This window comes from Ceratotherium simum, chromosome 23 (genome assembly GCF_057802395.1).
Source record: "Ceratotherium simum simum isolate JZ-2026a chromosome 23, ASM5780239v1, whole genome shotgun sequence".
NCBI classification, from domain to species: Eukaryota; Metazoa; Chordata; class Mammalia; order Perissodactyla; family Rhinocerotidae; genus Ceratotherium; species Ceratotherium simum.
Window position 1 is genome coordinate 26694452 of NC_141922.1, and position 25475 is coordinate 26719926.

Below are 25475 nucleotides of genomic sequence, written 5' to 3' on the forward strand. Positions count from 1 at the left end.
TGCATCAGCTTTGCCATTCCCCGTTGGCTATATGATAACCTGACCTGGCTAGGATTTGAGTAACATTTATTCTGTTCTCTGTTTATGGTTTGAAGTTAAATGTGACATTTCTCTCAAAAAATGCATTTTTCTTTATGCTCTAAGATCAAAGTTGTGTCTATACATGGAAAATAGTACAATGAGGCTATTTGCAAGATTTTTTTAAGGCATACATATTTTTACTTCAACTGCTAACTTGTTTAATCCTAAATACTTTTTTTCTGATATGAATAATTTAATTATTTTGTTCTTATGAATTCTTTTCATTTCTTTCCCTTCCCTTCTCGTCTTTTCTCTTTTCTAACATTCTCTACCACCCTTCCTCTCTCTCTTTCCTTCTCTTCTTTCTCCCTCCCTTTCCTTTTCTCCTTCCCACTCTCTTCCTTCTTTCCATCTTCCTTTTCGCCTTTTCCTTTATTGTTTTTATCTTAGTTTATTTGCAAGTATAGAGATAAATTTATGCCTTTGGTAGGCTATTTGGAAATACTGAGTTCAGAAATTATGTTTTCTCTTTTATCTGATTTGATGGTGTTTGTGTGTATGTGTGCAATTTTTTCCTGATTAGAAAAAATGTAGTCACAGTAAGTGACTACCTTAATTCTTAAGGTTAATTAGTAGTGATTTTTCAAAAAGTAACTGGATGGCTATGTATTGCTTACGGCAAATTATCTTATTGATAGTCAAAAATCTAGGTTAATTGGGTATATTTACAAATAAATTTATGAATTTATAAAGCATTTAAAATTTAATTTAAATGCATTTTTGTTCTCAAAAGGATTTTGATTAGTTTTAGAATTTTAGTAAAGACAACAACAGATGTACTTTAGAAGCAGGAGACAAATTTACATAAATTCAAAAAAGCAAAGTCCTTTGACGTTTCATTGGTTTATATTTTTTGTTTTCTACTTTTGTCAGCATTTTACCAGGACTGTGCAAAAATATATGTGCACACACAGATGTTGAAGCTGTGCATAAGTCCTAATATTTAAGGAACAGATGTCTGACTAAATGTGATCATTTACAATATATATAACGAGCTTATCTGTAAACTCATATTACTCAGCAGCATAGATATTCCATTATACACACACACACAAACACACACGCACACAGATCTTCCTCATCTTACAATGGGGTTATGTCTTGGTAAAGCCATCATAAGTTGAAAATATCAATCATTTGAAAATCCATTTAATACACCTAACCTACCAAACATCAGAGCTTAGCCTAGCCTACCTTAAACATGCTCAGAACACTTATATTAGCCTACAGTTGGGCAAAATTATCTAACACAAAGCCTATTTTATAATAAAGTGTTGAATATCCCATGTAATTTATTGAATACTGTACTGAAAGTGAAAAACAGAATGGTTATATGGAGACAGAATGGTTGAAAGTGTATTGGTTGTTTACCCTCGTCATATGGCTGACTGTGAGCTGTGGCTTACTGATGCTGCCCAGCATCATGAGAGAGTATCCTACCGCATATCACTAGTCTGGGAAAAGATCAAAATTCAAACTCCAAAGTACGGTTTATACTGAATGCTATCACTTTTCGCACCATGGTAAAGTCAAAAACTCATAATTCAAACTATAGAACCATTGTAAGTCAGGGACGACCTGTACTTCAAAACATGTAGTTCTTTTATCATAATAAAAGTTACAAGAATGTTTATAGATTACCTCAAGATTATCCCACTTCTGTAGGATGCTAAAGATATAATGATGCTGATGCTGAACCTCTTACTCTCAAGTTCTTGTGCCCAATGTGCAGTAAGTCAAATACCGAGACATCGGTACTTGGAGATGGACAAAAGTTTGTTTGAATTGGCCAAAATGACACGGTGCGAGCAGGGGTTCTTTCAAATCCTCCTTGACAAGAGAAGACAGCAGGTGGTTTTATAGAGCTAAGGGGCTTGGCAGGAGGAGTTTCAGAGAAACAAATGGGTCACTCCCAATAAGCCCCTGGCAAATCTGACTTCTGAGAGTCAATAGCAGCTAGTGCTGGTCATCCGGTGATGGCAACCTCCCCGAAGGCATTCTCTTTCTTCTGCAAAATGAACTCACAAATCCTCATGACCTCTGAGTCACCCCTCAAGTTAAACAAGAAAACAGCAAACTGACGAGATTCATCTATGTCTGTGTTGAGAACAAGGTAGAAAGGCAACCATGTTTTTATTGAATATCTACAGTAACCCTCAGGTGCCCGGCTTCAATGCTAATAATGATCCTAAAGAAAAACAGAGAGAAACATATTTGGGGGTTATTGAAAAGGGGACCTTATAAAAAATAATGGAAGACATTTTCTCTACCATTTTCACCCTCAATTTCCCCCCACAAACCTTCCTCCCTGCTCGCATTCCAACTTCCAGTAGGCAAGATGCAAAAATGAATTTGAGATTAATTTGAGAAATTGAACCAGAAGCTGAGCGGCATTTCTTTTTGTCTTTATATTTATTTACATTTCAATTGCTTAAGTCTGATTTACAAAGTTGGAACCAAACATATTTATCAGTAGAATATTACTTGCCACTAATTCCCTGAGAAACAATTAAAAAGCTTTTCTCTAAGGTCACCAAAGTCTTTCTTTTGCCCTTAGGAACAAATGCTTTGCATTATCTTCTCTCCACCACCCATATCTTCCAGAATTTTAGCACTTTTATTCTGCCTCATTTCCCAAAGGAAACTTGCAAACATTTGACCTTTCAAATGAGCAATAGGATGTTGAAGACTTTTTTCCTACACATTGTTCTAATACAAGTAGTCGATATTTTATTAATATGTGAATTATTAGTCAGCTCACTCATTTTCCCCTAAAAACTACATAAATATGCACTGCAAAAACAAAAAGAAAAGGTTGTAGTTAAAACAAATTAAATTATGTAATCGTTATGGCTAACAATAGGAAATGAATACAATGGAACCAAATGATAGAAATAATTGGGAACATTTAAGTGAATTAAATTCTAATAGTTTTCCAGGGTATTTTATTCATCTTCAATCCCCAATGTTAACTCAATGCTTAGAATATATTTCATATATCATTTTTTAACTAAAAAATACTAATACTCAGTATCTACCATTATAGGGTAAACTGTCAAAGAAATTTTGAGTGAATAATATGATTTGGCTGTTTCTACCTTTGAACAGCTATTTGGGTAATTTACAAAAATACTCACCCAGGGGTCAGCCTAGTGGTGTAGTGGTTAAGTTTGCTCACTCCACTTCCACGGTCCAGGGTTTGTGGGTTCATATCCCAGGTGCAGACCTACACACCACTCATCAAGCCATGCAGTGGTGGTGTCCCATATACAAAAAGTAGAGGAAGATTGGCACAGATGTTAGTTCAGGGACAATCTTCCTCAAGCAAAAAAAGGAAGACTGGCAACAGATGTTAGTCTAAGGCCAATCTTCCTCACCAAAAAAAAATACCATCCATTTAAACTTTTATTAATTACTTGACTGATTTTAATGTGTTAGAATATATATGTATATATAGAGAGAGAGAGAGGGAGAGAGGTTTTATAAATATATACGTACATGCATATACATCCATATATATTTATATGTAATGTATAATGTATAAACTTTGTGTGAGAAAATCACCATATATGCATTTTTCAGATTCATTAAAAAAAGAGGATAGATGTGTAAAACTATTTTTTTCTTAGTAAATTTCTTTTTTTCCTCTACATTGAGATTTTTTTTTTCTATTAGCTTGTTAGGACCTACTTGACCAGCCTAGGTCATCTTTACTAGTGCCCTTTCAATATTTTCAATTAGGTTATTTTCTTGAATTGCAGTTTTCAATTGTGGTTTTATTATATTATATTGTTTTTTTCCTTAGGAGTTTCCAGTTTTAATATTTTGAAATATGTTTCTCTGTTGCCTGTATCTATCATTGTCTTTGTATTTACTCTTTTCATTTCTATCTCTATGTTCCTTTCTGCTTTTTGCCATATGTATTTTGGACATACTTTAATTAGTCTTTATTTTTGAGATTGCTTTGTCATTTCTTTAATTTCTTTTCTGATTTCTGGAAGCTCAAATTTAACATTTTCCTCATTTTTTCTTCCTTTATATTTTGATGTTGAATTTTTTGCTTTCTTGCATATAAGCAATTTCTTAACTATATTTTATATTACATTTATATTATGAGTATTATATTCAGTTGCCTCCATTTTGAGCTTTTTTGGGGGGATAATCTACTGCAAAGTTTTAATTTTCTTTTTTGTTGTTGTTTGTTTGTTTTCTATATTAACTTTATATATACTGGGGTTTTTTCTCTATATTAGATTTATGTGTTTTATGCCAGAGATAAACCTAAAACAAATTGAATTAAAGAAGCTAAAATTAAATCAAAAAAAGATATCCCAAATGCAAACAGAAAGAAACAGGTTTATCAAGCAAGGTAGAATTTAGCCTCCAAACATTAAATGAGACAGATTTATAGTGTTAAAGGTCGGAATTCACAATGATTGTATAACAGCTCCAAGTATCAAGCCTACAAATAACACAGCAGCAAAATTTCTAAAGTAGAAATTACATGAAATGAAGGGAGAGAGAGAGAGGCAGACAAATCCCACCAAAAATAGGAGATTTTAATGTATTTCTCTAAATCCAAAATATTTCAAGTGGAAAAAAACATAGGTACAGAGAAGACCTAAACAATATATTTAATAAGGTATATATTATAAATATATATGTGTCAATGTTTACTGATTGGTAATATAGAAAAAAGCACTTCTTTTCAATTGCAAGAGAAAGAGTTTAAATAGAAAAAATAAATAGCACAAATAAAAATAATATAGAAGTCACAATCTGATTATACAGCACTATCTATCTGGATGTAGTTTGCCAACACATTAAGTGTCGGTAATTTGTGTATATGAAAAAGATTGATTTACAATTTTCCTTTATTATAATATGTCAGCTTTTGAAATCAAGGATATTTTGTTCTTACATTTGCTAAGAAAAGTTACCTTTTTCTGTATTCCTTGGAAAATTTTACTCAAGATAAGTGTTATTTCTTCTTATGTTGGGAGCATTCACTGGTGAATCTAATTGAGATAGATGTTTCCTTTGTAGGAAGGTTTTTAATAACACATTCAATTTCTTTAATAGATATTGGACTACTCAAAATTTCTATTTCTTCTTGTGTCAGGTAATATAATTATTTTCCCAAGGAACTAATGTATTTTCTTTAAGTTATGAAATTCCTTGGCATACAGTTGTTCACAATATCATTTTATTAACTTTTTTTGTTAGTAGAACTCCTAGCAATGTCCCTTTTATCATTCTTAGTTTTGGTTAATTGTATTTTCCTCATTCTTTATTAAAAAATTGTATTAATATTTTCAAAGAATCGACTTTTGGCTTTGTTAATTTCCTCTATTATTTGTCTATTTCATTTATTTCTGCTCTTCAGTGTTTTCTGCCTCATATCTGCTTTTTTTATGGAGGAAATTTGCTCTTTGTTCTCTAGCTTTCTGAGTTGGAAATGCTTAGGTTAACTAATTTCCAATCTTGTTATGTCCTAATATATGCATTAAGTTATAAATATCCCTTGGAGAACTTCTTTAATTACAACCCTCAAGTATGCATTTTCTTATCTCTATTATTAATCAGTTTAAAATATTGTTGACCTGGATTACTGAGCTCAACCTAGATTTTAAATTTTTTCTTTCATATTTCAATTTTTTTGTGTGTGTGTGTGAGGAAGATCAGCCCTGAGCTAACATCCGTGCCAATCCTCCTCTTTTTGCTGAGGAAGACTGGCCCTGAGCTAACATCTATTGCCAATCCTCCTCCTTTTTTTTTTTTTTCCTTTTTCTCCCCAAAGCCCCAGTAGATAGTTGCATGTCATAGTTGCACATCCTTCTAGCTGCTGTATGTGGGACGCGTCCTCAGCATGGCTGAACAAGCAGTGCATCTGTGCGCGCCGGAGATCCGAACCCGGGCCGCCGGTAACAGAGCACAGGCACTTAACCGCTAAGCCATGGGGCCAGCCCCTCAATTATTTTTAAAGTGTATTTTTCAAATACTTTATGGGCACTTGTATTTTTTCCATTTATCCTTTTGTTAATAATTTCTAACTTAAATTCATGGTGGTCCAAGAATAGGCTCTGAATAATTTTAACATTTATTTATTGAGGCTTTCTATATGGCTCAGGATTTACCAGTTATGGCAAGTGGATACCACATGGATGTGGACACCTGACATATATGTGAAGTCTTTCATTATTGGAGGCAACGTCCTCTACATGCCACTTTGGTCAAAAATTTTAATTGTATTGTTCAGGACTGGATCCTTATACTGAATTTTTCATCTCCTCACTTTGCTAGCCATATAAAGAGGTATGTTAAGGTTTCCAATACGATTTGTATTTTATCTATTTCTTCCTTTGCTCTGTTAATTTTATAAACATACACATACACATGCATGTTTTAATTGAGACAAAGTTTACATATTATAAACTCACCCTTTAAAAGTGTTCAATTCAGTGACTTTTCATCTATTCACAAGGCTCACTCCTACCTAATTCCAGAACATTGTTGTCATGTTAAAAAGAAACCCTGTGGTGGGGTAGGCAGATGGGGTTCATTTCCAGGATGGCAATGTGTGGAGTTCCACATACCCACTCCCCAGAAAAACAAGCAAAATTGATAAAAAGTATAAAACACTAAGCATTTAAAGTCTCTAGAAATTGTGTTGATCTGTATGGCTAATGAATTAAATGATTTATTTCCTATTCCCTAATGATTAATGATGTTAAGTATCTTTTCATGTACTTATTTATCATTTTTATGTCTTCTTTGGAGAAACGTCTATTTAAATACTTTGCTATTTTTTAGTTGGGTTGTCTTTTTATCATTGAGTTATAATAGTTCTTTGTGTATTCCAGATCCAAGTTCCTTCTCAGTTATATGATTTACAAAAATTTCCTATCATTCTGTGGATTTGTATTTTTACTTTAAGGACGGTTCTTTGGAGATCATAAATTTTTAATTTAATGGTATCTAGTTATCTGTATTGTTTTTTGTTCTTTGTGCTGTTAGTGTCATATCTAAAAACTCTTTCCTAATTCATGAAGGTCACGAGGATTTACACTTACTGAGTGTAAGTTTCTTCTGAGAGTTTTAGATGCTGAGTTCTTAAATTCAGATATTTGACCCATTTTGAGTTAACTTTTACATTTGGTTGAGGCAGAGGTCCAACTGCATTTATTTACAGGTGGATATCCAGAGACAGCAATGTTTGTTGAAAAGACTATTCTTTCCCTGTTGAATGGTCTTCTCACTCTTGTTGAAAATCAATTGGTCATAGCTGTGTAGATTTATTTTTGAACTCTCAAATATATTCCATTGCTTTCTATGACTATGTGTGTGCCAGTACTACGCTGTCTTGATTACTGTAACTTTGTATTAAGTTTTGACACTGGGAAGTGCAAGTTTTCTAAATTAGTTCTTCTTTTTCAAGATTATTTTGGCTATTTTGGTTCTGTTGAGTTTCTATTTGCATTTTAGGATCAGTTTGTCAATTTCTGCAATGACATTAGCTGGGGTTTTGATTGGGTTTCGTTGAATCTGTAGATAATTTGGGGCATATTGTCACCTTAACAGTAAGTTTTTCAATCCATGAACATGGGAAATCTTTCCATTTATTTAAGTCTTCTTTAATTTCTTTCACCAATGTTTTGTAGTTTCGGTAAAAGTTTTAGACTTATTTTGACAAATTATTTTTAAGTATTTTTGATGGTATTGTAAATGGAATCATTTATCTAATTTCATTTTATGTTTGCTTATATCTACTGTGTAGGAAACCATTGATGTATTTTGCTTTGATGTTGCATCCTGCAAACTTGCTGAACTTATTTTTTAGTTCTCATATATTCTAGTAGATTCCTTAGGATTTTATATATACATGATCATGCCATCTGCAAATAGTGACACTTTGAATTTTTCCTTTCCAATCTGGATGCCTTTTACTTCATTTTCTTGTTTAATTTCCCAATTTCTATAATTTGTATCCAAACAGAAAGTGCTGCCAAGGGCTTAAAGCAAATTTTTATCCTCAAGTGAGCAGAGACCAAAAAAAAAAAACAGAGAGAGAGAGAGAAAGTAGTTAAAGAAATTCCGTTCATTATTTCATGCTACTTCTAAACAACAACTAACATTGAATTTTATTGCCTCACTGTGTCACACTAAAACACAGACAGAACATTCAATTAATGTTTAGTTATCTTAGTCATGGTAATTTCAAAACTATCCTCTTAATACCACATTAATTTCTCATAATGCTAATTTCATAATAAGGAGAAATATTCTATAATTTACAACTTCTTGCAACCATTCTCCAACTTCAAGAAATTTAATAATAATAGTAATTCCTAACATAAATAATTGGCTATTTCTAGCTACCATATGTCTTAACTTGTGTCTTCTAGAAAGCATATTTGGAAGGTGTAAGTGTAGGCTGAGAATGGTGGAGATAAAAGGGAAATGAGGCAAGGAAACACTTGAAGCAACTGGATGAAATTTTACCCTGTTGGCCCCTGCTTCACTGATGTTCAGGAACAAACTCAGCAGGTTTCTTGGCAGATGTGTTTACTCAGCATGGAGGACTTTTCTTGAAGGATTGCAAGGAATTTATATGTCTGGCTATCTCCTGTCTGCTGTTTCTTTTTGCTTAAGTTTCAATCCAGGGTAAGCAAACCCCCTTGCACATCCAGGTTGCAACATTCAGAACCTCTGCCCTTGTTCACAAAGCCACATTCCCTACTTCATGGCATGGTACGTCATCTAACTAGGAAAGTGGAAAGAGGAAGGTAGTCTAGAGAGACTAAGAAATACAAGGGTTGTTTCCCTGTTTTCTGAGGTGAGAAATGCATAGTCATTATGACTTGGGTCTGACAACTAGCCTGTAGGGTAGGCAATGGATTTTATCCCATTTTACAACTGTGTAAATGATCTTCTTCAAGGTCATACAGCTAAAAGTGCTATAGGCGTAATTCAGTACGACTGCCTCAAGTGACCAGTCATAGCCTGTGGACCACATGCAATCACAGGCTCAATGTTATGTTATTATTATTCTTTCACTAAACAAAAAGAATGCTTCTTCCACCAAGTACTTGTATAGTGCTATGCAGGTAGCCTGTCATTAAGTGGAACATCCTAACAGCGTGTGGGTTTTTTATTCCATTTTGAAAATTGTGTAACATTTTATTAAAATGTTGCCCTTGTGGAACTTGCATGTATAATATGTGGGAATTTCATTGGATTTAATTTTGTATTGGTTAGGTGAAAGTTATAGTTACTTCACAAGGAAATCTATTTAATTATCTAGGAAAAGTGCAAACGTAAATAGTTCTTGATGCCCAATACATTTTCTGCCTAATAAAGATTCTTATTTATTTAAGGAAAGGGACATAATAAATACTTGATGCTGAGCTAGATTTTCCTCTGTATTTCATAGCCATAACCAGCTTCTCCAAAATCTTGCCCCATAGATGAAACACACACTTAGCTCCAGGGCTGAATTATGATCCAATAGTCTCTGAATACAACCATACTCTGATATATACGAGACAGCAGATAATTAGGAGTCATCTCTCAGTGTTCTGGATATCCTCTCTTTCTGTGCCTCTTTAAATGGACTTAGATCACCTCTGCAAACCACACTATAAGTGATATAGCTTAGGCAACAAGATATAATACAAGATTATGATTCCACTTTTACTGTCAAACCAAATTTTTTATTTCTAAGATGCTATTTAAATTCAAGTCTCTTGTTCTAAGTAACTAGAATAGAATGAATTAAAAGAAAACAAGAGTTTTGTAATGCTTTTTATTTATGAAAATAAGCCAGTATTTGGAATATGCATAGTTAAATGAGGGTTCACGAATAGAACTTTGAGTATATTCCAAACAGCCAGTTTTGCCAATAAGGACATCAGTAATCAAAACAATGATTATAGAGGCTTAATATATAATTACAAAGATGCTTCTGTATGTCTATTCTTTATTTCCCGTAATTTAATGATTCTATTTCTTCATCCTTTGGAGAAGTTTAAAGATTTATTTTTACATGAAATAATTCTCTTACTCAGATTTTAGATTTAACTTTTAATTGTGTGTGTATGTGTGTGCTCATTGGAATCATCTAAGGGTTATAGAGGATAAAACAAGTGGAAAATAGGGATCTTGACCTCAGTAGCTTTACCTTCCTTGGCTTTCACATTGGTGACAATCAATTCGAACGATTTTGTTAATAATTCTATTTAAATGGGATGTAGTAACATTAATTTATGTCTATTAAAAAACTGTTTCAATGGAAGAATGAAGTTAGGCGATCTAAGGAGTTAAAATTATCTCTCAGTAAGCTAAATTGGATTTTCTCCTACTTTTTCAAGAGACTGTATTATAAAAAGGAAAGTCTATTCCTGCTTACTGTGAATTCTTGTATTTTTCTATGTTCTAAGTACCAGATAAGCTTTACCAATTATATTCTGCTGTTCAGCGCTTAAAGTACGATGGGTCAGGGGCCGGCCCCGTGGCTTGGTGGTTGAGTGAGCGCGCTCCACTGCTGGCGACCCGAGTTCGGATCCCGGGCTCCCAGCGGCGCACTGCTTCTCCGGCCATGCTGAGGCCGCGTCCCACATACAGCAACTAGAAGGATGTGCAGCTATGACACACAACTATCTACTGGGGCTTTGGGGGGAAAAAATAAATAAATAAAATCTTTAAAAAAAAAAAAAAAAAAAGTACGATGGGTCAGCTCTAAAACAGACCAAATAGCAGCTATATAAAGTCTGACTTGAGTGTATCTTTATCTTCAAATGAAATAGATATCTTCTCTAATTAAACTTTTTCATGGTGTGGCATAGTGGTGTTACTTTCTTTTTTGAAACTTTTTTATTTTCTTACCGATATTGGCATTTTTCTTCACAACTACAGGTTATGAGAAACTCCTTGATCTTGGTGGCCTAAATTGAAGAAGGGAGATCTATCATTTTTGTAGCTTGTGGAACCCAAAGGAGTTAGGTCATTTTTTTCCTGAGAAAAATAATGTTCCTCCATAACATAGAGGGTATAAATGAATTATTTGAAATTACATTCTGCACATATGAGTGTCTGAATTTGAGTTTCCTAAATCCTCGAATCTCAGTTTTCTCCTTTGCAAAGTGGTAATAAAAATAAGAATCACTTGAAGGCTGGCCCAGTGGCATAGTGGATAAGTTTGCATGCTCCTCTTCCTCGGCCCAGATCCGTGGGTTTGGATCCAGGGTGTGGGCCTACACCACTCATCAAGCCATGCTGTGGTGGCAACCCACACACAAAATAGAGGAAGCCTGGCACAGATGTTAGCTCAGGGCCATCTTCCTCATCAAAATAATAATAGTAATAATAATCACTTCAAAGAATATAGTGTTTATACTGAATAAAATGTTTGAGTACATTGTTGGATACTTACTCTGTATTTAACACACATTAACAAATTATGTTATTATTTTTATTATGCTGATATCAATCTTTTTTTTTTTTTTGTGAGGAAGATCAGCCCTGAGCTATCATCCATGCTAATCCTACTCTTTTTGCTGAGGAAGACCGGCCCTGAGCTAACATCCATTGCCAATCCTCCTCTTTTTTTTTTTCCCTTTTTCTCCCCAAAGCCCCAGTAGATAGTTGTATGTCATAGTTGCACATCTTTCTAGTTGCTGTATGTGGGACTCCACCTCAGCATGAGCAGACAAGCGGTGCGCCGGTGTGTGCCAGGATCCAAATCCGGGCTGCCAGTAGCCGAGCACGTGTGCTTTACTGCTAAGCCACAGGGCCGGCCCCTCAATTTTTTTTTTTTTGGTGCGGAAGATCAGCGCTGAGCTAACATCCATGCTAATCCTCCTCTTTTTGCTGAGGAAGACCGGCCCTGAGCTAACATCTATTGCCAATCCTCCTCCTTTTTTTTTCCCCCAAAGCCCCACTAGATAGTTGTACATCATAGCTGCACATCCTTCTAGTTGCTCTATGTGGGACGCTGCCTCAGCATGGCCAGAGAAGTGGTGCATCGGTGTGCACCTGGGATCCTAACCCGGGCCACCAGTAGCGGAGCGTGCGCATCCAACTGCTAAGCCACGGCAACCCCTCAATTTTTAATTGACTAAAGCATTGTCATTAGAGTTAGCTCAAAATTATGATTACTGCTAGCTATCCTGGAATGGATTAACCTCAGAAAAGTGCAGTAGAGAACTGAAAGCCAGGATTTGAGTCCTAGAACACGCTCACCTCTACAAAAGGAGGTGGTTGTTGATAACTACTAGTTACCTGAGGAACTGAAAAGCAAAGCTAACCATTGGGTATGAATTGATTCAGAAATGAGTGGGCAAAAGACAGGTTTAGTAGGTGAAACTGCAGCCACCAGAAACTGGAATTTTGATTCTAATCCTCACCCACAGCAGCTCAGTGCAGTTAGCTCTGCCTTTTATCCACTTAAGAGGAAGTAGGCCTGTCATTGGCCAGTGCATCAATCCAATGATTCTGTCTACAGAGAATATTTTCTATATTAAAAAACAAAATCATTTGAACCAAACAAGAGCAACACAAAATCTAGAAATCTCTTTCCATGCCTATCTTATAACTAGAGGCAAAAATTAGTAATGTGCAATATGGGCAATATCCTTAGTCAACAGTTGAGACTTTAGAACAACAAGGTTCCAAGTAATTTGCTCCTAAATTTATTCTAGTTATTCTTTGACTCACTGCATGCCAAGTACTGCTCTAGGTTCTGGGGAAATTGAAATGAGCAAGACAAGACCACTATTTCATGACACTTATCTCCTGGTAAAAGGAGATAGAAAACAAAGAAACAAAAATATAATAAGATTGATCAGCAGTGGTAAATTATATAATATAAATAAAATATGTTAATTGAGATAAAGAATGGATGATTGCATTCAGTTCAATTTCCAGGAAAAGCCTACGCTGGTGATATTTAATGATATTTGAATGATAAGAAGTAGGCAGACATGCCAAAATCTGGGGCATAAATAGACCAGGAAGAGAAAGCAGATCATGTAAAGGACTGGAGGAATGAAACTGGGTAGTTTCAAAACTGCAAAGTCGGCCAGTGTGATTGGAGTTCAATGAGAGTGTTGGAAGATTTCAAAAAACGAAGTCAGCCAACACAGACTTAGTTAATGTTGGATTTTTTAGAATACCATACAAAGTTTGGATTTTATTCTAAGGTTAATGGGAATCCATTGAGAGTTTAAACAAGGTGTCTTCAGGATCTGACTATCTATGGAAAGATCATTCTGGTTGAAGTATAGGAAATGAAGGAATTGATTTATGGAGAATAAATTGAAAGGGAGTGAATTTTGAAGAAGGGAATTAGGATAAAATGCTACTCTATTAATGCTGGAATAGATCTGATGGATGGATTTATTTAAAGTGGTATGGTGGAGAGAGAGGATTTGTGATATATTTTGTAAATAAAGTTACTAAAATTTGCCAATAGTTTGGAAAAAGAAGGATGAAAAAAGAAAAATAATAATTCTGGACAGAAGGTTGAATGTAGGTGCAGAAATCAAGCATTCTTTTTTTGATGCTATATTTGCAATAATTATTCGAAATCCAAGTGGATACATCAAATAGGAAAGTAGACATAACTGCACATGTTTGGAGTTCAGGGAAGGAGAGGTCTATAACTCTGAGGTTGGTCAGCGTATCAATATTATTAAAGTACACCACCTTGGATAAGACTACTTTAGAAAAAAAATTAGAGAGAGAAGACAAAGAATTGCAGTACCAACCTCTGAGACAAAGAAAAGTTCCTCACACTTGGAAATCAACGTTTTCGTTCCTGGTAAAGTGAATCCCGTTGTTTCACAATATCAATACCAATTTTCCATTGACTTGGCTAATAGCAAATTGACTCTAGATGAAATAAGGACCCACTGTTTTTAGACTAAGCTAGCACATTTACATAGGTCAAATTTACATAGGTCAAATTTGAAAATGTATTCTTTCTAGGGGGAATACTGCATATGTAATTTAGATATAGATTTACTTGTAAGCAATAGAAAAACCCTCAAATTACACTGGCATAATGGCAAAAAATATCTTCAGGAACTCAGTTTACTACTCAGACTTATTCAGAGTCTGGACCTCATTCTTATGTTCCAGGGTAGCATCTGTGCACAAGGCAACAAGATGGCAAAAGGATCAAAAATAATGGGATCAAGGTGCTACCCAGTATCTCTTTAGGAAGACTCCCATAGCTGCCTTGTACAGACTCTATTTACATCTCACTGGCTGGCTGTAGTCGCACAGCCCCTCCTCAACACAAACGAGGATGGAACTGTGGTCTTTATAAGAGGTGACCATATGTCCAGCTAAGTATTCTATTTCTTTAGATGTAGTGAATGGGTATTGAAGATAACTAGTGGTCTCTGCTAGTTCCAAATTAACATTTAATAAAGAACGACGATGTTTAAAGATATAGCAAAAACTTAAGGATTATATAGTTACTTTGATATATGGAATTGTTCACATCAAAATTACTTATGCATTAATGTACACACACTATCCTCTATCCTTTTTGCTGCCCAATGTAATATGAAATTAAAGGGAAAAAACCATGAAGTTTAAAAACAAAGGCAATAGGAAATTAAAGGGGAAAATCTGTGAAGTGTTACAACAAAGTAAAATATTTAAATGAACTTGAACTGTATGTTTAAATAGAAATGCTGTTTTAGAGATAATATATGTATGGCACTGTGTACAATGTCTGAAATATATTATATCCTCCACAATGCCAGCTAACTCCTCTTTCTGCCATTCTAAGGGCAAGCAAATCTTTGCTCATGTAAAACACTATGTGTAGAACATCTGAGGAATAGTTTTAAAGAAGGAAATTTGGGGGTAATTTCAAAAAGTATTCAAGATCAAGTATATCTCTATTAGAATTTGGTGTGTGGTTTTTTTCCTCTAAATATTTTAGTTCGTTAGTAAAAAATAGGTCCACTCTCTGAAAATCTCTAAATTGTAGCTGGAGCACCAAATATTAAAAGTTGCTCCTCTGGACCTCTCCAATCACTGAAATTTTCTTTGTCCAGTCTAGAGTTAGGAGAGAGAAGTTCTACTTTCACTTGAAGAAACCAAAATCAGTTTGAAGAGCTTACTCCATAGAAAAAAGAGTGAGGTACTTCTAGCCATTATAACTGTTACCCCAGTGGTTAATGATAAAATTTATATAAGCTGTCAAAACCAGGATAAAATAAAAATTTGAATAGATAAAGGCAGTGACTTAACCACTGAATTTGAAATATTCTTGCATAGGGTGGAGAAGGTCTGTAAAAAAGCCCTAAGAAAATAAATACAAGTCTAAGAAAATAATTTATTATAAACTGTGCTCTGGTATTTTAGACCTTAAGATTGGTTCTCTTATGGGATTTGAACTTAATTAAGGCAAATTACTTCATGTGTTTCCCTTTTTCATTTCAGTTATTCCTTTTTTATCTTCCTGTAATAGTTTCATGTTCACTTTATAGAAACACATTTATTTATTAAAATTGATGAATTTCACCGAGAAATAAAAGGCTATACACTGCATTTGTTTCTCTCTTAAAAAGCAAGGAATAATAACAAAAAGAATAAAAAGAGTTGTTTCACAACTGCTACATTTTTAATCTTTAATTTTGCTATTTAAATCTCAGTAACAAAATATTTCCTATTTTTTTATTATAGGAATCTCAAATCTGAAATTGATTGTAGAGATCAGTCAGTTCAATACACCACACTGTCTCTGCTTGATCATCCCGAGCCTTTTTTGTTTTCACAGAACACAGGGAATATATGTTCTGTTTTCAGACAAATATGTAACTGTTTAAGTTCTCTAGAGTTTATTCTACCACCTTGCCCCCAAATCTTATACACATGGATCCCAGTTTAGCTCTCTAGAGTCACAAAAATTGTTAGTCATCGTTCTTCTATGTGTCCAACACTGAGTATAAGTTTCATGTCCACCACATCTTGTTTTTTCCAGGACAAAAATCTTTATTTTTATGAAACGTTTTTCATATGGTCTCTTTATGGTGGTCCAGAAGAAAGACTACATTCTTTCCTCCAATGCAGCTGAGTATAGATAACTAAGTGGTGGTAAGTTGAAGATAAAAGCAAGCAGTCTGTTCTAAATTCAGAAGTGTCTTTCAAGGAAGGAGATGTGTCGTCTACCTTCCTCTAACTTCCTCCTTCCGTTGGTTTCTTTTTTATGTGCTTGGAATTTGGTTATAAATTTATGGAGCTTATGTAAACATTTTGACTGTAAGTATGAGGGCCATATTCTAGGAAGATTTCACTGGAAATCTGGAAGTCAACTAGCTACTGATAACTTGGAGGAACAATGACCCCCACTTGAATGACAAATTTCCAGACATTTAAGTAAGGAATAAAACTTTGTGTGTAATTAAAACACTGTTAATATGGGTGTTTTCTCATTGTTGAGATGTATTCTTATGGAGATATACTCTTTTTTTTTTTTTTAATTTTACTTATTTATTTTTTTCCCCCAAAGCCCCAGTAGATAGTTGTATGTCATAGTTGCACATCCTTCTAGTTGCTGTATGTGGGACACGGCCTCAGCATGGCCAGAGAAGCGGTGCGTTGGCACGCACCCGGGATCCGAACCCGGGCCGCCAGCAGCGGAGCGCGCGCACTTAACCGCTAAGCCACGGGGCTGGCCCGGAGATATACTCTTAATGTACGTATCCTTATATAAGCTCTCATATTCCAGGTATTTTTATGTGAAGACATTTGCTACCTAAAAAAAAATAACTATATTTACATAAAACGTTAATTTATGACATGATGATGTTTAACTGATATTAAATTATAAGAAAAGAGTTGAAATAATTTTAAACATATTTAAATTTTTGACTGTTCCTCTTTACTCTCAGTTATGAAAAATGAGAGATTTTATAAGCATACTTATGCTTCTTGCTACCTTTTATACACATTCCTATAACTTGATTTTGTCAGTTGAATTATCATTTTAAATTGTCAAGATATATAACATTTACTTTCTCTTACCTAAATAGTTTGCCTTGATTCAAGGTTTAATAGAGTCCAAGTCCCTCACCAATTATTTTTTAAGTTATAGCTCTCCAAATTCCTCTGTTCTTTACTTTTATGGGTTTGTTTCTTTTCCAGATATGATAGTTTTCCAGCAGTTTTCTCAACAAATGCTCAAGGATGGCTTTGCAGACATGAGAATGCCCATTGCTTCATTGCTGAATGAATATTTTTCTGACCGTAAAATTATGAGAGTATGCTTCCTTTCCTCAAAATTTTGTTTTATTATGAGAGTATTTGAAGCCAGCATGATTTTCCGATACAAGTTCCTTTTGTGACTAGACATCCATCAGCTTCATAGGATATTTGTTAGTGCTAAGTATGTACACAAAATTTCCTGGTAAGGAATTGGGCCCTTTCAATCTATTGATTCAAGTGTATTTTAAGGATATTTTATTCTCTTGCATATCAATATCTACTGTCTTATTTCCATTTGCATTGTTCTCTGCTTCTTGAGTACCAATTACATACAGTTTGACTCTTCTTTGTCTCCGTAGTAATTACCTTCTCTAGTTTCCTTTGTGTAGCTTTTTGCTGTTGTTTTGTTTTCTATTTTGAACTCTTATGAATTGCTTGGGCCATGGGATATGAGCAGAAGTAATAATATGTGCTGCACCCGAGCATGAAAACTGTCCTCTAAGGGGCCATGTGCAGTTTGTCACCTCTCTTTCTCCCAGCAATGAGTAATAGTTTAGATGATGAATAATCCATCCACCTGGGTCCCTGAGCAAGGGTGAAATTGACCAGAGCCCTTTGCCAAGCCGAAATAGATATATAGTATGAACAAGAAATAAACCATTGTTCTTTTATACCAGTGAGATTTGGAAATTGTTTCTTACTGGAGCATAACCTATCTCTTCCTGATTGAGTGTGTAGGAGAATTTGTTTTTCTCATTTATCAGTCATATAGTTTCTTTCTTTGATTTTATTTTAATGATTTGCATTCTTCTATCCTCTCAATTATGTTTTTCTTCTCCTATTAAGTAAAGTTCAGGATGTCTAGATCTATGTTCCATGTGTTTAAACTTTTTTCTCATACCTTCCCTCTTTGTATTTTTCTACTGTGTTTTTGAACATATTTTTTATGTTTGATTTCACTAATTTGCTCTTTTTTGTTAATTTAGTACACTGTCATCATTTCCAGAATTCTAACTGATTCTTTTTCTTGGGTACGACATTCTTTGGAATCATATTTAAGATACAAATTATATTCTTTTCCAAAGACTTCTTAATTTTATTCTGCTAAATCAAACTAATTGAGGGTTGAATATTTGTTTTTTTTTTTAATTTGGCAACTTTCTTTCATGGAATTAGTCTTCTTTCTATTATTTTCTTACCTTTTTTAATGGATAATTCTTATTCCCCAGTGTCTGTTCTATGTATTTAATTCTGTTGAGGGTATGGAAACAGTAGGATTATATGGAAGTTACTAATTCCGTAAAGCATTTCCCTCATTCTTCAGTGCTAACACTGACTGGCCAACCCATTTATGCTACAGCTTCCCACTTAATAACTCTAGTGAGTGCCAGAGGGTCCAATACTCTTTCTATTAAGTTTCGTTTATTATACCTTAAAATATTCCCACTGCATCAGCAATATATTTTTGCTGTTGAGTTGAACTGTGGTTTCTCCGGTTTTGTTTCTCTATAGAATCCAAAACTGAAATCTTCTTTTTTACTGACAGAAATTCCTGAAAATTTTTGATGCATTGATGGCACTCTTTCTTGTTTTTCTCTGCTATTCTAGCTATAGGATGATGTTGTTGCTTGTTGCTTAAACTTTTCATGGGACTTGGGAGTTTGCAGGGTTGGTGATCTTGGCTTTGTCTGGAATTTGTGTCCAGTATCCTACATTTGCTTCTCTGAAGCAAAGTACAGTTTCTGTGGGAAATGTGACTATAGTTTCCAGTCTGTTGTTGTAATTGTGTAGCCTGCCTATGTGTTTCAATGGCTTACTGTCAGCTTCAGGTGATCTGTGAATTTCATTAGCATGTTTTCCATATACCCAGCTGAATCACAGATAAAGTTGCCTAATGGGATAATATTAAAAATCAAGTCATATGCCTCAATTCATTCCAAGTTGACATTGAGTCGTTAATCAACATTCTCTTGGGATTCTCATTGAGAAGTTATTAAGCGTAGCTAACTATATTATCAGGAAGTTCAGAATTCTCCATCAATTTCTCAAAAATACGAAAAAAGCATTTGTAAATAGCCATGCTAAAATCCTTTTACTCTGTATCTTTAGCATTTCATATCTGGTCTCTTTGCTTCCACTGCCCTTCTCCTGACTGTTCTCTGCACAAGATCCAAAATAATCTTTCAAATCTGATTAAGATACAGCCCTGATCCTAACACATCAATGTCTTTCCTGTAAGTCCCTACATGATCTGACATCTAGTTACCTCTTACCGTTCTTGTAAAACATTGTCTTTCTTCAGAAATTTTCCATTTGTTACTTTCCTTACATGAAATTCTCTTCCCTTACAGAAGGACATGGCTTTCTCCTGCACAGTGTACAGGTTTTATTCAAATGTGATATCTCAGTAGATGCCCTCCCTAATTATCCTGTTTCAAAGAACATGCCTCTTCCATTGTTTTTTATCTCCTTATACAGTTTTATTGTTTTTCATACTACTTTTCATTACCTGATATTGCATATCACATATCACATATCATGTGTAGATGGATAGATAGATTTAGACATAGGTATAGGAATAGATATATAGATGTAGATATAGATATAAATATATTTATAAATATAGATAGATACTCATATTAAGCAGTTATGTTCTTATTGTTTTTTACTTCTCACCAAGAGGACAGGGCCTTTTGTTTTATTCACAAGCATATTCCCTGTCCTTTGAAGAGTGCCTGGCACTCAATAACTATTTGCTGAATAAAAGTCTAAATGATGGAATGAAAGGATGAATCTTCCTCATCTTCTTGTCTATCAAAAAATAACTTTAATTATATTGCATGATTTTTTAAATCCTAATTGGCTTTTATGGGTCATTCATTGCCTTTCTAATTAGTTGTAAATCATTTGTTTGAAAAATTTTTATCAAAGTTTTCTTGACATTAGCCTGAAAATCACCTGTCCATGGAATCATTTACCTCATTTTTTAAAGAAAAATCATGTCTTGAGCATATCTAACCTTCTAGAGCTTCTAATTCCTTAAAATTTCAGAGATAAATATAATAGATAAGTGGTAGAGTATGTGTTGAAAATAACCCATCTTATAAGAAGAACCACTAAGTTATGCTGACTGTGATTCATCAGTTTTCAGTGATAATTGGTAGAGTCAAGAGCCAGGAAATTAGGGGAAAAAACCTAGGTTGATTCCTTGGTTCTGCTGCTTATCCATGTTATTTCAATTTTCTGTCTCAAGTTTCACAATGAGTGTCCTAGAAATTATACTTCAAAGGGTTGTAAATTAGTATAAGGAGAATAAATGTAAAATACCATAGAAGTAGTCAGCATTCGATAAACATATGTTAATATAATGAATAGCATGATGGAGCCAGGACAGAGCTAGGGTTCAGGTACAAGTATTAAAAAGTTGTTTTCCCACAATCTTATCTACACTGTATTTTACTGTTTTATAGCAACATTTTCTACTCTGATGATTTTTCTCTTTGAAAAAAAGATAAAGAAGTTTGATTTTTTTCCCCTTATGTTTATGTCAATGCATTTCATGACATAGAGCACTGGCTACTGTTTTTGTTGTTGTTTTCTTTGTGTGTTTTTGTCAATTAAAATGTATTGCTTGATTAAGGTTTCCTTGTTTGTAATATGATGATTGAGTGATTTCTCTAAATTTGCACATCTGCCACATCTGGACACAATAGTAAATACAAATACAAATACAAATACAAATACAAATACAAATACAAATACAAATACAAATACAGCACCTTTCTTCCCCATACAAACACACATTGCCTCCAGAGAGTAATGGCAAAAATTATTATCAGCCTTACAAATGTAAAGAGTATAAGGGTGGAGGTCCCTATATATCTCCCTATAATTCACCAGTCTGATCCCTACAGAATCAAATGGATTATGTTAGATGACAGTGGACAAGTACTAACAGCAATTGAAGCTGTTATGCCATATGTGGTGTCTTTGCTGGAGCATTAACAAGGCCTCTGGTAAAAGGAAGATGATTAGTGAGCCAGTTAATGTGTTCTTGTCCATCCTTGTTAATAAAAGAGTATCTTTCTTTTCTTTATGATTTATGCCTTTTGAATTCTATGAAGAAATATTGGCCTAAACCAAGTGCAAGGAATGGTCAGAGTTCATGGTTTTTGCATATTTTTCCACACCATTTGTTGAAAAGTATTCTACTCTTATGATTTTGGACTCTGCCTGGCCTCTAGTTTTTTCTACCCTTTGACTATAGGAGAGGGGAGTCTCTTTACATGTTTCCAGAAATATCCACTGGCTTTCACTTTCGTTAATATTTGGTGTTAATTGGTGGCTAATCACCTTCTGTCTTGCTTTGTATTTTTCTACCACATTAATAATATCCAGAAAAAAATCCAATTCCTTAATAAGTATAATAAGTATTTATACTATAAATCTCAAATGTCTAACATATCGTATTGGCCTATGCATTCTCTCCTACTAGTATCCCATTCCAATTTAGATCCTAAATTATTCCATAAGACAAAGAATTGGTAAAAATTGGAAAGGAATAAATAAAATGCTGCTATTTGTAAATAACATAATTGTATAAAGATAAACTCCAAAAGAAACTATAAATAATATATTAAAATTTATAAATAAATTTAATAAGGTCACTAGAAACAAGATAAATATACTAAAAATAATTACATTTCTATTTTACAGCAATTAATATTTATAAAATTAAATTAATAATATCATTTACAGTTGCATCAAAAATATCAATACTCAGCAATACACTAGTGAAAAATGTTCAAGACCTTTATATTAAATATTATGGTCATATTAGTTTCCTTTGCTGCTATAACAAATTTAGCAGAACGCATATTCATTACCTTACAATTCTTTAGATCAGAATTACAAAATGGGTCAGCAGAGCTACATTTCTTCTGGAAGCTCTAGGTGAGAGTTGTTTCCTTGCCTTTTCCGGCTTCTAGAGGCTGCCCATATTAGTAGGCTCATGGCTCCACATCACTTCAGCCTCTGCTTTCTTTGTCACATCTCTTTCTCTGACTCGGACCCTTCTGTCTTCCTCTTAAAGATCTTTGTAATTACATTGGGTCCACCCAGATAATTCAGGATAATCTCTTCATCTCAAAATGCTTAATTTAATCACAGCTACAAAGTCCCTTTTTGCTATGTAAAATAACATATCTACAGATTCCAGGGATTAGGATGTGAACTTCTTTGCAGGGCTGTTATACTGCCTCCCAAAATGGGGAACAGTCAAAGAAAAAATAAATGAAGATCTTTCTGCTAAACACTATGAGGAACAATTTAGGAAGGTGTAAATGTTCATGGATTAGGAGTCTAAATATTGTAGATGTCAATTTCTCCCACATCTTTCATTAGTTTCAATGCAATGCCAATTAAAATATTACTGTTTTTTTCTTACTAAATGGAAATGCTGTTTTTAAAATTTATACAAAAATTCAAAAGACAAAGTATAGCTATGATAATTTTAAATTGGCTTAAAAATTTTGCACCACTTACATTGTCATATATCAAAACTTATTATAAAATTTAGCATAATTAAGGCAATGTGGTGTTAGTGTAAAGATGAGTGAATACATCAGTGAAACAGGACAGATTAGAGATTTCAGAAATTCTCCCCCACGTATATATGTATCTGATTTCTGACAGAGCTGGCAGTACAGAACACTGAGGAAAGAATGGTCTTTTCAATAAATGATTCTATGTAAGTTATATATGCTTATAAGAAAAATAATTTTTATGCCATTTCTCATTCCACTCATGAAAACTCCAGGTACATTTATATTTACAAGTGCATTTATCTCAAGATGTGTATTTAGAACTAGAGATTTTAGAATATAATATAGGAACATTACCTGATGATATCATGGCAGGCATACAATTAATTCTTAAGCATGATATCAAAAAGCTAACCATAAAACAAAAGATTTAAAAATTGGGGAGATTGATGTCAGCAAGATGGTGGAATAGGGGTTTTCTACATCTTACCCTGAAAGAACATTAGTTTTGACAATTACCCATGGATGAGAGTACATTTGTAGACGTCTGGGAGTCCAGTAGAGAATCCTAACACGTTAATAGAGCAAAAAAGTTTGAGATTGGATGCACTGAGGAGGGTAAGAGGAAGAGTTTCACTTTACCCACATCACCCTCCCCTAAGGCAGCACAGCTCAGTACCAAGAGACACCCACTTGGCTTGTGATGTCTCCCACAGGGAAACTGAGCTGTCTTCCCCAGCTGTGTGGAACACTACCAAGGAGGCCTACTTCTTTCTCACCCCATCCAGAATATTAAGGTGGTCTGTACAACTGAGGGGCAAGAAGAGACTGGGAACATGGCAGCCAGGACTCAGAACTCATCAAAAAGATGTGACTCCTACTAATTTCTACATGGACTCCATCAGGAGGCCTGCCGAGAGGATGCTAGAGATGCTTCACCTGTGGAGCCCCCTAAATGGACCACAGACATGCCCAGTGCTCTGTGCACCTCATCCACACACCCTCACCCCCCAAGATAGGCTCCCTGAGTGTTCCCCATGAGCAGCAAGTGTGAGCCTTTACAGACAGCTAGTAAGTATACATGGAAAAAGCAAATCGGAGGCTATCATCACCCAGCCTGGCTTTGTAGGATCAAGAGAAGGCATATAAGTTTAAGAATTATCCCCCCTAACTCCAAAGAGGAAACAAGAGGTGTGGAGAAGTCATATCCACAGAAAGGTCTGAAAGATCCACAGAATCCCTAGCAAGGCTGACAAATGAGTATATCTTTCTCCTGAAGCCACTCCAGTAAAGACTGGAGGAGACTACTGCCACTTTAAATGTAAATATAGCAACACAAGACTTCAAGGAACACAAAAAATCAAGGAAACATGACACCATCAAAGGAACACAATAATTTTCCAGTAACTGACCACAAAGAAATAGAGATCTATGATGTGTCTGATTAAGAATTCAAAATAATTATGTAAGGAAGCTCAGTAAGTTACAAGAAAACACAGAAAGATAATTCAACCAAATCAGGAAAACAATACACAAACAAAATAAGAAGTTTAACAGAGATATTAAATTATAAAAAAGAACCAAACAGAAATTCTGGAGCTGAAAAATATAATAACTGAAATGGAAAATGCAGTAACAAGTAAGGAGATTGAATCAGTAATCAAAAATATTCCAACAAACAAAAGCCCAGGATCATGGAGTTTCCTTAGTGAATTCTACCAAACATTTAAAGGATTAATGCCAAACCTTCTCAAACTCTTCCAAAAAATTGAAGAGGAGGAAAACTTCCAAACTTCTTTTACAAAGCCAGCATTAGCCTTATATCAAAGCCAGAAAAGGACACAACAAGAAAATAAAATTACAGGCCAATATCTTGAGGAATATAGATGCAAAAATCCTCAACAAAACTCTAACAGAATTCAACAATACATTAAAAGGATTATACACCATGATCATCTGTGATTTATCCCTGGGATGCAAGGGCGGTTCAACATAAATCGGTAAATGTGACACACCACATTAATAGAATGACAGATAAAAATCATATGATCCTCTCAATAAGTGCAGAAAAAGCATTTGACAAAATTCAGCCTATTTTCATGATAAAAACTCTCAACAAAATTAGGTATGGAAGTAATGTACACTAAAACAATAAAGGCAGTATATGTCAAGCCCACAGCTAACATCATATTCAATGAGGAAAAGTTAAAAGCTTTGCTTCTGAGATGAAAAACAAGACAAGGATGCCCACTCTCACCACTTCTATTCAACATAGTACTGGAAGTGCTAGCCAGAGCGATTAGGCAAGAAAAAGAAATGAAAGACATCCAAATTCAATTCTATTCTATTCTATTCTATTCTATTCTATTCTATTCTATTCTATTCTATTCTATTCTATTCACAACAATCTGGATGAAACTGGAGGACATTATGCTAAGCCAGACAGACAAAGACAAACATTCTATGATCTCTCTTTAATACTGTGTTGTATACTTGAAATTTGCTAAGAGAGTAGACCTTACACATTCTTACCATACACACACACAAAGGTAAACTATGTGAGGTGATGGCTGCATTAATTAACCTGATTGTTATAATAATTTCACAATGTATACATATATCAGATCA